The following is a 13,241-nucleotide window of genomic DNA, read 5'->3' on the forward strand; positions in this document are numbered from 1 at the left end:
GAATAATTTTTGAATAGTTTTTGAACTCCAACTTGAACTTTTTAATGTCCACTGCTGAACCAAAGAAATAGCTTTAGTGTTTGCTGATTACAGCAAGAAATGAATTATTTTTAATGCATTCTAAAAAATATGTAGTAGGTTCCTTCATGTGCACCAGTAAGTATGCTTCACAATTGTTTAAACTAATGGGAATTTTTAAATTTGTAACTTTATATTTATTATTTAAAGGAAAGTTTCTGAGTAATTATCCATATATTCTTCATATGCTAGAAACATATACTACTTTCACGGAACACATGCTGATTCACAAGTTGAATAAGGGTTTCCTATTAATATTGTTCTCCATGAAAGAAATTCAAGCAGCTTTTAAAGTACTTGAAACTGTAAAGATAATGGCCTCATTTTCCGAAAGTTTATTTGATTGTTAATATCTTTCATTCTATGTTACTGTGTTTTGCTATTGTTATCATTTAAGTGTGAAAAATTCTGAACACATTTCTGTTTATTTTACCTAATTTTATGGTGATATGATGCATCTATATTTGCACTTTCAGTCTTTGTTTTGCTAACATCTTATACTTAATTTCTGAAGCTATTAAACAACTCCTCATAAATGGTATGAGATCTACCCTTTTCTATTAAAATGAATTAAAGAGATATTTTGTTATTTTAAATGGACTTTGGCTTCTTAAATAATGACTTTTGAGGAATACACTATGGAATCAGTGCAATGAACATGATGTAAATGTGTAGGAGACAGTTTATGATTTCATTTGAGGAACAGATATGAACACATGAACCCATCCAAATAACACTATGTGGTAGGTCCTAAGGGTCAGAGTAAGTGATGCTTTAAGGACAGTCATGTATCACATAAGGATTGGGACATTTTCAGAGTAATGCATTATTAGGCAATATCATCATCTTGCAAACAACTTAGAATGTGCTTACACAGTCTAAGATTGCTCTGACATCACTGGACGATATAAATGTATGGGTCTACTACAGTGTATGCTATCCTTGATTGGCCAAAACATTGCTAGGTGGCACATGACTTACATAATATATGAACACACATCACTGTCAATTTGAATGTTCATATATATTCATATATATTCACGTATGTTCATATGTATGGCATCTAAAATATAGGAATATAAAGATTCTGCTTAATATTAAGAATAAATCTTTATATGACCTGGATGAGCATCATTATTTTGCATCACAAATCTTTCATGAACATTTGAAACACTGACATTAAATGATATAACATTATTTTGGTCACCTCACTTGTAGCGTTTTAGGAAATATGAAGAATTATCATAGAACATGATGGTAATTAAAATATAATTTTTATTTGCATTGTCCTCAGCATGCATCAGTTATTTTGCACTGATGAATATTCATTCTCTCAATTTAGGTAACAATTTATAACTTCTTTTGTAAGAGAGACAGTCTCTTTATACTGCCAAGCCTGACCCTGAACTCCTAAGCTCAAGTGATCCTCCTGCCTCCCCTCAGCCTGTCTACTAGCTGGGACTACAGGCACACACCCTTGTGCCTGACACTTGATTTCTCTCTGCAAAATTACATTTTTTTCCATAATCTCAGTCCATGTGCCTTAGATTCATCCTGTATTTAACCCTGTCCATGTCCCAAATTTGAGACTGAAGAGACTACAATTATTCATGTACAAAATTATTTAAAATATTTTACAAAATTACCTTCAGACTATGTGTATAAGGTATATAGGAAACACAAATAAATTTCTTGTTTTAACTTCCTTCCCATTCCCAAGGTATCCTGTGACATACATGCAAATATTCCAAAATGCAAAAAGTATCAGAGATCTGAGTTTCAGCATTTCAGATAAGAGAAACTCAACCTATATTTAAATATAACACATACATTTATTTGAATATTTGAGTATGTTTACATAGTATACATTTTTAGTCACATTTTATCCATAATTTGTATAAAGTAAGATAATTATTCTGAGAATATCAGTAAGGAATGCATTTCTTTTTCCATGATGCTTCTTCCACACAGAATATACTACTGCTTCCTTTGGTGGATTATTGAGGAGATGTTGCAGGACACTTGTAGTAATTCCAAATAAGCCCCAATATTAGTATGTATAAAGAAGGGATGACTGAACATTAGAAAAAAATGTTTAGACATATGGATGCTTGTCACTGTGATTTTAAAAGTTACAAATAGGGAGAAGAGGGAAAGGCAACCTGCATACAACACTCAGTAAAAGTACTGAGATTGAAGAATACTGAATAAGTATATCTGACACCATGTTACGTTCTGAGAACACAAGCAAAATGAACAAACAGGCACAGTTCCTGCCCTCACAGTTTTAGATCCAAGTAAATCCATTACTGGCAGCTTTGAAGGGACACACAGCAAGAAACATGCCCTCAAATCAACTCTTGATAAGGCTCATAGTTGGATGTTATTAATAATGCATTTTTGTCTATTTTTGCTCATTATTCTTTCAAAGCACTAAGCTAAGCTGCTTCTACTTTGCTTAAGGAAAATATACATTTTCAAATTGAAAATAGCTAAATTAGTAATTATATAAATATAGCTCTTTTTCCTTCTTCATACTGATGAGTTTTACATCCTATGGCATCCCATTAGTTATTTGATCTCTAAGGTCCAATTGAAGAATATAGACAATAAAACAGCAATTGCATTATATTGTAATATTGTGAATGGAAGGGGCCCAATAAGCAAGTAAACGTGTCATTTAATTAATACTTGGGTGAAGAAGAAGAAGGTTCCCAAGGCATAAAAAATGAGAGGTAAAGGGAGCAGGGTAGGTCTGGAAGAAAGATGCAAGAAAGTTTAGTTAATTCAGTTGTTGTTCATTTTTCTTAATGACCAGCTGAATATTTTTTTATTGGAAATTGATATGATAAAGAAGTCTGGATGAGAAAATAAAGAGGTACGATGGTAAGCTAGAGTATTCATATCATCCATAACAAATCAGAAGCATGAATTCTCAAATTAACAAATGTGTTCTCCCTTTGCAGCAAGGTTATTTGGGAGTTTCTGTTTCCCAGCATAGATGCCAGATGGCAGTTTCCACAGATTGTCAGCCCCTGCATGCTGATAGTTGTCGACTTTGTATGCTAACAGGGTGTTAGATGTAACCACTGCAGAGTAACTTTTAATTCCATATATATTAGTGAGCATCCCCTATGTTTGAAGTACTGGACATAAAATTTTAAGTGAAAATGGCTATTTCTTTAGTGAAGTTTGACTTTTAATGAGGCTTAAAGAAGAGAATGGCATTCCAGGAGAAAAGCTAAAGAAAAGTCTGCTATTGTCATACAATCATGGTATAGAAGGCACAAAGAATTACAGAAATATATTTATATAAGATCTTGTATTGTTATTTTTCAGAGAAGATTTCGGTCCTTTCAAGCCCAAAAGTTATATAAAAGAAAGAGTCTGTACTGACTATCCAGAAGTACTACAAAGCATATCTTAAAGGAAAGATTGAGCGCACCAACTGCTTACAGAAACGAGCTGCAGCCATTCAACTACAGGCAGCTTTCAGGAGAATGAAGGCTCGGAATTTATAGAGACAAATTAGAGCTGCTTATGTTTTGCAATCATATTGGAGGATGCGACAGGATAAACTTAGATTTTTAAACCTTAAGAAGATTGTTATCAGGTTGCAGGCACTCCTAAGAAGACATCAGCAATTACGGAAATATAAGAGAAAGCAGCCATTATAATTCAGACTCATTTCCGAGCTTAATTTCATCCAGGAAAGTTTTAGCAACTCATCAGAGAACAGGTTCCGCTGTCATTGTTCTACAGTCTGCGTATAGAGGGGTGCAAGCCAGGAAAACATTTATTCTTATATCTTAACATCTATTATAAAGATTAAATCATATTATCATGATTGTATTTCCAGAAAGAAATTTGAGAGTCTAAAAAATGCTACAATAAAGTTGCAGTCAGTTGTCAAGATGAAACAAGCACATAAACAATATTTACTTTTAAGAGAAGCTGTACTATTAATCCAGCAGTAGTACCATACACAAAAAAATGGCTGCATGAAAGAGACAAGAATATGTGCACATAGGTGAATCTTGTATCAAATTGCAAGCTTTTGTTAGAGGACACCTAGTCAGAAATCAGATAAGGTTGCAAAGAAAAGCTGCTGTTTCGCTGCAATCTTATTTCAGAATGAGAAGGATGCAGCAGCACTACCTGAAAACTTTTAAAGCAGTTGTTGTCATTCAGAATTACTATCATGCATACAAAGTACAAGTCAATCAGAGGAAGAACTTCTTGCAAGTCAAAAGAGCAGCTACTTGTTTGCAAGCAGTCTACAGAGGTTACAAAGTACGCAGACTATTGAAACAACAATCTTTAGTGGCTCTTAAAATTCAAACTGCATTATTAAATGAAAACTTCAATTCTTCACCATAAATTGAAGAATTTTGGTTATTATTTTGTATATGAACTGCAATGTGATATTAATCATCAGTACCAATTTTCTGATAAACTAAACTCAAGAATCTGCTTAAATACAGCATTTTCATAATCCAAATATCCTATTTTGCCTTGTCATAAGAGAGATATAACTTTTCAGTCAGTAAAGACCAAGCTAAAACATTTAATTAAACATTAAATTGAAAGTAGCTGAAAAATTTAATACTGTAATATTTATTTTAGAATATCAGTAAGCATTTTATCTTCACATCTTTTAGTATTCAAATTTAATATTGGTTTGTGACTGGGCAACTATATATGCATATTTTAAAGCTTGCCCAAAATATTTGGTTACACAGCATATCTAACTTTAACAAATTTTTTATTATCATGTATCCTTCACCTACATATTTAAATTCATTTATTGCAATTTAAAATACTTTTAAAAAACACATGTTCTAATTGTAGTTTTTCTAAACATAAAAGCTACTCGAATTCATTTAGTGATGTACATTTAAATACAAAATGTAAATGAATATATTTTCCTTACTATATTAGTTCTCTATAATAAAAGCATCTCTTAAGTTTTCAGTTATAACAAAATGATTTACATCCAACTAGAAATGCTATGAAATGATTCCTAAATTTGCATAATGGGAAATTGTTACCTAATATTGCAAAAGTTAGTCATGTTTATTCACACAAATAAGTTTATTGATGTTTTACTAGGGTGCTAGATAGGGTACCATGATAGATATTACAGATGCAGATATAAATAGAACAAAGCTTTTTCACCCCAGTCTACATAAGAAAGAGCTTTTAAGATCTAAAGTGAATAACAGTAGCCTCCACTTTAAAATAGTACAACTAATAATACTACAAATTAACATTTGAACATTTCACTTGCTAACCTCCCTAAATTACTTGAGCTTTTCAAACTTCATGTTCAATTGAAAAGCAAACGTAATAACATTAACTTCTTTACTGCCTATTATGAGAATTAAATGAGCTAATGCTCCATGAAATGCCCAGCATAGAATAATGTTCAAGGAATTTAAATAATCATTTTGTTATTTAGTTCCATAACTTTACGAGAGAAATGGAGGCATAAAAATGAGTCAAATATAAGGAGCAAATATATACATGAAACTACTGCAAAACCTTTGTTTTCTATTTAAAAAGAAACAAATGCTGCTATTAAACAACGGAGACAGAAATTACAGGGAGCGCGTCAATAGAAAACAGTGTGTCTATTCCTCTTTACTATGGATGTCAACAGGATAACAGTAGCAGATAATCATTTAGTGATGTATAATGAGTAGCTGTAAATTTGTCCAGTCCTTTGAAAATTCTGCAAGTCCCCACTGGTATGAAAGTGGAAATTCAGGTGGTCAGAGAAGGCTCCAAAAGAGAAGAGTTAGGCAATTGGCAAGTAAACCCATAATCTTTACTATTTAGAAAGAGTAATCATGCTGAGATTTGTTGATCTTTGGAAAGTTCACTATCATCATTTACAGAAACTGATGACTAATTCTTGGTAAAAGAGCAAGGGGAAAAAAAAAAAAGAAGAAAAAGTTAGCACTGTTTCTACTCCAGAATATTAATATTAGGGTAGTGACTTATTTTAAAGAATTAGTTATCACTAAGATTACTTGAATGAAAAAATTTCATTAATAACTGTATGCAAATAAATATGTTTGTATATCCACTGTGTATATATTTATATAGTTCAATGAACTCTGTAAAAATTAGTATACCATCACATAGAAATATTTTAAGACTGAAATGTTAAAATATAAATATTTTTTATGAAAATTCCCAGTAAGACTTTCTCTTTTTATATTACTTTACAGACACTCACCATCAACAATTTTATAGGTATATAATTTTATGTGACTTGAACATTTTATATTTAATAAAGGTTAAATATACCTATCTTTAAAATCCTATGTGTTTTAGCAACCAAAGAATTCATGCTATTAATACTATGGCATGAATTCTTTGGTTGCTAAAATACATATATATGAATATATTAATAAAATAAATTATTTGGTTGCTAATATACTAATTTGCTAATTTGGTTGCTAATATGTATATATATGTGTGTGTATATGTATATATACACACACATATATATAAATTATGCACCTTATTTAATTTGGTTTTTTATGAATACCCATTGATTTTAATATTTATCTTAAACAGCACTATCATAGAGTAAAAATTCTTTGGAGATTTTATTGAATAGTACTATTGAAGTTTTTTTCTGAAATTAAAGTACTATACATTTAAATTGTGCAGAGTAGAGGTCAGTCAAATACATACTTAAATGTCTACTCAAAACTTAATTACTATGAATATTCACCAGAAAATTAGGGAAATATCCTTGGCAAATTCACATTCTTGAGTAATTCAATAATTGTGGTTAAAAGGTTGAATATATGACTAGAAATGTATGAAATAAATATAGATCTTAAAATTAATGTTTTGAAAGCTTTTAAAGCAATAGTCGCTGATTTTTGGATATGGCCTATGAATATCAGGGGTTAAAGGAAATGACTAATGGTGACATAAAGTAAGGAATATTAGGAAAACTTTGGGAAAGGGAAGAATAGAAAATTATTTCATATTTTGACTGTTGAATTTAACATTCCTGTTAAATGCACATGCCCAATCCTTTTAGACTTTGTATTTTATTAATATATGCCTGTGATAAGCCATTCTTATACCTTTAAATTTATACCTGACTTGATTGTAACTTGCTCACAGTTTTCATCTATCCAGCTCTAAAAAAGCAGTAATATGCATTTGCTATTAAAATTTTTATTATTTAATAAAAAATATAAATGAGACGTTATTGATATAATTACACTCATACTATCCTTAGGTAAGTAACAGTGATAAGTACCTTTATTTATTTATGATTTGTTGTGTTTTAGTTTTTAACTAAATACATTTTTACTTCTAGTTTGAAAATTTATTGCTTTAGGATTTTTATGTTTTTAATATCCATTAGTTTTATTTAAGCTCGGTCTGTAGTTCTGCATTGCAAATGTAAAACCAATTTGACAGCATATATTAAACAGATTCAAAGTTCTGCAGTCAAATACTTTGACATCTCTAGCTTAAGCATACTTTTTTATCAAAGGATTTTTCAGATCCTTTTAATAAATGAATGTTCATTGCAATTAATTTTCAGAGTATTTACCAAATATAGGTAAAAAGGTTTTGGTCTTGAGGTATTATCTCAAATGATTGTTATTTTATAAACTAAACTATGAAAACTTGAGCCCATGGTGTATGCTTTGTCAGTGTTTTAGAGTCATTGAATAAAAAAAGGTACTTGGATAATTTTGACCTTTGTCCATGTCCTGTACTATCGGACTCCGCTGAATGAATTTAACAGTGAAAAATTTCAGGCCCTGAAATGTTTGTTGTTAAAGATGATCAAAATATACAACTTAAAATGCAACATTTTATAAGCACTCCATCTCTCTCCTTCATCTCAATTTAATACTAATTAATACCCCTAGTGAGCCTTTTTGGCCTGACCTGACAGATCACAAGAATTAACATGTTTCACTCATGACTCCTTGGTCTTTACGAACTTACACAAATCTAAAACTAAAGCACTTTTGACAAGTACAGATTACAAATTCAGCCCACAGGAGCCATACTTAGCACAGGATAAGCACAAAAGAAGTTTTGCTACACTGCTTACATAGAACTGGGAGAACAGAACAGATTTGTTCATAGGTACTGCAATTATTTGAAATATGGATCACCAAACTGAGCACGCCATATGGAAAGGAAGACTCAGAATTGAAACTCGTTTAAAAAACTTAAACCTCCACTTTTTTTTGTTAAGTAGAATACTGTTTAAATCTCATTAAGAACAATCTTAGTTTAAAAAAAAAAAGAACTATTCAAACACCTATACAAAATTCTCATCCATATTAACTGAAAAAGGAATAGGCTCCACTGTACAATAATATTTAGAACCATGATATGTATCATACCAGTCATTTAATTTTTGGTTATCCAATAAATAAAAAGAAAGCATCCATTTACTAAGTCTCATTTTAACTAAATATTCTTTCTTTGAGAAAAGTTAACTCCTAAAATTATGTATTGTTTATTTTTATATTCATACATGCACATGTAATTTGTTTAATCTATTTCCCCAGTACCTTCCATTTTCTCCCTTCTTTTCTCCCCAGATCCTCTTGCCATAATATAGTAATCTCCCTACTATTAGTAGTAGTGGTAACAGTATTTTAATTAATGCATTATTGATACACATAGGAAATTCATTGTGGTATATATGGAAATGAACATAGTGTAATTTGGTCGATTTCATTCCTCAGTACTTCCCCATGGTGTCCCTTCCTCCCTCCCTCTGGATCCCTTCCCTCTACTGTATTGGGCTCCCTTCTGTTTTATTGAGACTTTATCCTCCTTTATTTTCCTCTCTTTCTCATTCTAATCTCCCCATGTAAGAAATCCTTTAACCCATGATTTTTTGATCAGGCGTATTGCGCTTTGCATGATTTTCTCCAACTTCATCTGTTTACAACCAAATGACATGATTTCATTCTTCTTTATGGCTGAGTAAAAACATATATACCATATTTATTTTAACCCGTCATCCGTTGATGGGCACCTAGACTGGTTCCATAATTTGGCTATTGTGAATTACACTGCTATAAATATTGACATCCCTGAATCACTCTACAATGCTGATTTTGGTTCTTTTGGGTAAGTATCAAGAGGTGGAATAGCTAGGTCTTAGGGTGGTTCCATTTTTAGACTTTTGAGGAAACTCCATAATCCTGTCCAAATCTGCAGTTTCACCAGCAATGCATAGGCTCATCTTTTTCCTCACATCCTCATGAGCATTTATTGTTATTTATATGCTTCATGGTTATCTTTCTCACCTTAGTGAGAGGAAATGTCAGTGTATTTTTTAATACATTTCCCTCACTGCTAAGATTGTGGAATATTTTTCATATATTTTTTGGACATTGTGTTTTTCTTCTTTTGATAAATGGTTAGTTCATTTGCTCATTTACTGATTGGGTTGTTTTTGTGGTGTTTTTGAGTTCTGTTTATTCTGGGTATTAATTTTAAAAAAACTATTTTCATAGATTTTAAAAACTACTCAACTTGTCAGAGGAGTACATGACAAAGATTTTCTCCCAATCTGAAGGATTCCTCCTCATTTCCTTAAATGCTTCCTTTGCTATGAAAAAAGTTTTTAATTCCATTTCACTTACTGATTCTTGGTTTCGTTTCTTGAGTTTCAAAGGTCTTAATAAGGAATGATGTGTCTGCAACCATACCTGTGAATATTATCAGTATGATTTCTTCTAGCAGTTGCAAAGTTTCTGGTCTAATCTGTATGTCTTTGATCCACTTTGAGTTGATTTGGGGGCAAGGCAAGAGATAGGTATCTAGTTTCATTCTTCTGCATATGGATATCCAGTTTTCCCAGCACCAATTGTTTAAAAGCTGTCTTTTCTCCAACACATGCTTCTGGCACCTTTGTCAGGGATCAAATGACTGTACCTATATGAATTTGTCCCTGTGTCTTCTATTTTATCCCATTGGTCTTCATGTCTATTTTGATACCAAATTCATGCTGGTTTTTTTAAACTATAGCTCTGTAATATAGTTTGAGAGCAGGTATTGTGATGCCTCCAGCATTGATTTTACTGCTCAGTATATCCTTTGCCATTCTGGGTCTCTTATTCTTCAATATGAATTTTAGGAGTATTTCTTCCAGTCCTGTGAAGAATATCATTGGTATTTTGATGGGGATCATATTTTTAATCTACATTTGTTTCTTTCTTTTGCTCACCAAGTGAAAGAAGAATCACCAGTGTATCAGAAATCATCTACAGTTACACAAACCATATTAAACAGTTCAGTTACCTGGATTCCTCATTGTCCACTGCTGGTCTTATAAAATATATTTTTTAAAACAAAATTGTGTTAAATTGCCTTCATTACATTTTCTCTTGTTTAATCATTAATGATTTAAGCAAAATGAAAACATCTGCTGAACAGTCTGAAAAATTTTTACAGACTAATCAGCCTGTGGGTTATTTCTACTGAAATGTATAGTGTAGTTTTTATTCCTTGAAGGAAGGATGGATTTTCATTGCATGGTTTTGTTCTATTTGCATTTCTTAGTTTACATGCTACACTGAGCATGTATCCATATTCATTTAAAATATTTATTAAGAAATATGTACTGTATCTAAACATAAGATGCATTTCCCCACCGAAAAATGTGAAGTAAGCAAAAAGATAAAATAATAAAGAGATTAAACTCAGTGAAAAGGAGAAGACTAAAACATTACAAACACATTAGAAAATATAGTCAAGAATCAAGCAAAATCATGATGTCCCCTTCTGAGAACTCTAACAAAACCTTTTTTGAGAAAGATAGGGATGATGCTTATCATCAACAAAGTTATTATAATTATTTTTATATTTTTAAACCAACTAACATGACCACCATAGTAGATAAATACAATATGTTACTTGAACACTTTATAATCCCTATTAGTAAATGAAAATGTTTTATTTACAGATTTTGCTCCTGGAATTTAGTATTATCCTCTCTTGAAACTACAATATAAGTGCTTGTAATTTTAACTGTATTATAGACCATATGCATATGAAAAAATTTTGCATTATCTGTTCCCTATTTACTGAATGCTACCAAGTGTCAGGCACAGTACTAACTACTAGAAAAAGTGGCATGTAAAAATTGGTATGAGATTTTTTTTTATGGGATGGAGACTTTAGACAAAAGGCAGAAGGTGATTACTAACATAATTATATGCAAATATACAAAGGATAGCCCTCTCCATAATGATGATATCCTGTTGCAGTGGAATTTGAGCAATTTGGGTGAGCCAGGCTTCAATGAGTGGTATTTCACATAAAAAGGATAGTTTAGACCTTATTCTGCAGAGAAGGAAGATAGAACGTTCCAGGAAGTCATGAAGTTAGCATGATAAAAAAGTAAATAGTAATAATAATATACAAAACAGAACCCCTAAGCAGAGAAAAAACAAAAGATATGACTTTAGAAGGAAAATACAGGGAGAATTCTGACGACAGAGGAAATTTATAACACATTAATGATTTTCGTATATGCCCTTAAAGATATGTAAAATTTTAATAAGCTTTAAGTGTGCAATGGCACAATCATATGCGTACTTCACAGAGGTCACACTGGGCTGGTTGTAACTAGTAGGGACAGAAGTTGATATATTTGCAGGATGATTAGGAGGTAAAATCTACAGGATTAACTGATTGTGTATCAGAATAGGAAGTGGTAAGAATGACTCCTAGATATCTGCATTACCAAAAAAAAATGGGAATTAAGTGTTGTTTCAGACATGTGGTCAATTTGGAGAAGAAATATCATAAAATTTCATTCAGGCATATTTGTTTGAAGAATCTAGGATGAAATATCACATAAACAATTAAATATAAAGGCCATAATTAAAGCCATAGAAACTGAACTAAGATAATTATCTTTTCATAATTGTCACATTGGTTTTGGAGCAAATTTTAATCTCCAATGGAAAGGTGAAAAATTGAAGCTTCACCAGCTTCACTGCCAAACATACAATGATAAGAAATCTAAGGTCAAGTAATGCACATAAAACACTCATTAACCTGTTTTGTATGACTGAAGACATACTTGGTTCTCTGTCTTTTCATATATATCAAAACAAACTGAAAGAAGAGTTTATACTACTGAAAATGAAATTTGCTAAAGGCAGTTTCAGCCAACTGCTTTGTGGAATCAGAGACAGCACCCTGTTAAGTGAAAACAGACTTGAAAAGGTCTCTAGACCTGAGGCACCACTTCCTGAACGGTTAGGCTGCTGTGCTCACCCTGTTCTTATAATACAATTACGCAAGGGCAGAAGTAACCAAATAATACTTCCTTGCCAACCACATGCCTTCAAAAATATTTCCAATTTCCCTTGTGTTAATTTGTCAGTGCTCTGGCACAGATTTATTGATGCTTGAAACTGGCAATAGCCTGGTATATTTCCTGATTTGAGTCCTTCACATGTTTATGAGCCATGCTTTGGATTTTAACTTGTATGGGAATATGTCAGATATACCACACTACACATCTGGTATAGTCCCAGGTTACTGACAACATGACTAATGTAATATACAATTGATAGTATATGATTTACATCCTATATTGATAATAATATCAAATGCAATGTCTAATATCTAATATTTTATTAATATCTGACATTTATCTATATGATATATGTAATATTATATTAATGTATTAGATAGTAGGTATAATATATCATATTACATGTTAATATATTCCTAGGAAAAAAATATAAAATGAAATGATAGAATTATGAAATAGACTGCCTAGAACTACTCTATGAAGAACTATATGATGTAATGATGATTTATTGAAGAAGATGAGCTTGAAAAGGACAGAAAGTGAGTATGTGGCAGGTGAGTGTGCACTAGGGAGTGTGTATGCACACACATACACCTGTAGAATGTGGGTCTATAAAAGGGTACAACATATCCTCAAGCAAGCTCATGACCTCCATGTACATGGGAATGTACCCATGTAAATTTTTTTGACTTTAATACTGAACTGGCTAAACTGTCTTGAGTTTTGCATTATCAGAGACTCTTTCTAAATATATCTTCGCTCCACCTCCAATAATAGGATAATGGGAAAAGAGCAACAGTTCTAGGACCATATTTTC

This window comes from Callospermophilus lateralis, chromosome 13, assembly GCF_048772815.1.
Source record: "Callospermophilus lateralis isolate mCalLat2 chromosome 13, mCalLat2.hap1, whole genome shotgun sequence".
NCBI classification, from domain to species: domain Eukaryota; kingdom Metazoa; phylum Chordata; class Mammalia; order Rodentia; family Sciuridae; genus Callospermophilus; species Callospermophilus lateralis.